At 60.5% G+C, this 1,244-nt stretch overlaps 1 protein-coding gene across 1 annotated transcript in view; it reads right to left on the reverse strand.

Moving 5' to 3' along the window:
- Positions 1 to 1,238, reverse strand: part of TRADD (TNFRSF1A-associated via death domain) — a 5,420-nt gene extending 4,182 nt beyond the window's left edge. Inside the window, exon 1 of the mRNA XM_005876365.2 lies at positions 1,175 to 1,238. The gene's annotated coding sequence lies outside the window, so the exon portion shown is untranslated. The remainder of the gene's footprint in view (positions 1 to 1,174) is intronic.
- Between the last annotated feature and the right edge of the window lie 6 nt (positions 1,239 to 1,244).

Here is a 1,244-nt window from a genome sequence, read left to right on the forward strand (position 1 = left end):
GGTTAATTGGGGGGGGGGGGGGTCAATTGTCATTGTATTTAGCAATATTCTATTTTATGTAATATACATGTCCTTTGTATTAAAAAAGCAAAATTAATTTGTTTTCCTTAAAAAGCAAAAAAAAAACCAAAAAAAAAACGGGGTGAATCTCTGTAGGTGCAAGTGAGGCCAAGTAGGGAGACAAGGGGGGAGCCCTGGGGGAGAGGCCCAGGGGGGTAGAAGAGTGTGAAAACCTACCCTGGAAACGTCTGCTCTTTCATGTTTTCTTAGTCCCCTGACTTGAAGGTGCAGACCCCGTGGATGGATGTGGTCCCGCCCCAAGGGGTGGAGGGGGGTGGTAGGAAGAGCCAGTCTGTCCAGCAGGCTTTTGGGGGAGGGGGGGCACTGCAACCTGGAGGAGTGGGGACGCTCCATCACACTCACTAGGGCTGGACAAATGGGGGAAGTCAAACAGGTCTGCCGGGCCCTAGGCTCCTAGTCCCCTTGGGAACTCCTCCTACGCCTCCTTCCACAGAAGCCCCTCCTCGGGAAGCCCCAAGCCTCACCCTCCTGGAGTCTGCCTCCCTGGGCCGGCCAGGATGGGTCCCGGAAACGCTTGGCTGGGCTGAGACTGAGTGACACGTGGATACCGACTCAAGAAAATACACCTCTACAGCCAGGGGCCATCGCCCCATTAACACACCCTCACAGTGGGGGAGGGGGGGGGAACAGCCCCACTGCTGGCCGGGTGAGCGTCCACAGCCTGCGGGCGTGGGCCCTAGAGGACTGGAAGCCTGCGACTCCTAGCATCCAGGCGGGCGCGTCCCCTACTCAGCTGCACCCCTTCCGCGCCCTGCAGGGGAGCTCCCAAGCCTCCCACTAGCCCACCCTCACGCTGGGATTTCTCACGCACGACTGGTTGGGACGGGGCAAGAGGTCTTTGCTCACAGATTCATTCAAAACCAGCTCCGCCTTCTCACCTGCGGCCTCTCGAAAGCCCCTAGCTGGGACAGGGAACCCGGGGGGCCAAGGTCGGTACCCCTTTTCCTGCCTCCCACGTAAACAGCCCAATAGGCCACCGCTACCCCCGGGCCGGGCAGCCGCGGATGACAACCTCCCCGCTTCCACGATCCCGAGCCAGGATCCACCTCTGCTCCCGCCAGCACCGCGAAGCCCACCCACCCTCTGCACTAACCTGGCCCCCAGGCCCGGCCTGGCTTCCCACGCCAGCTCCACTGGGTTCGCGCTGCTTCCGGGTGTGCGCC

The sequence above is a fragment of the Myotis brandtii genome, unplaced genomic scaffold, assembly GCF_000412655.1.
Source record: "Myotis brandtii unplaced genomic scaffold, ASM41265v1 scaffold486, whole genome shotgun sequence".
NCBI lineage: Eukaryota > Metazoa > Chordata > Mammalia > Chiroptera > Vespertilionidae > Myotis > Myotis brandtii.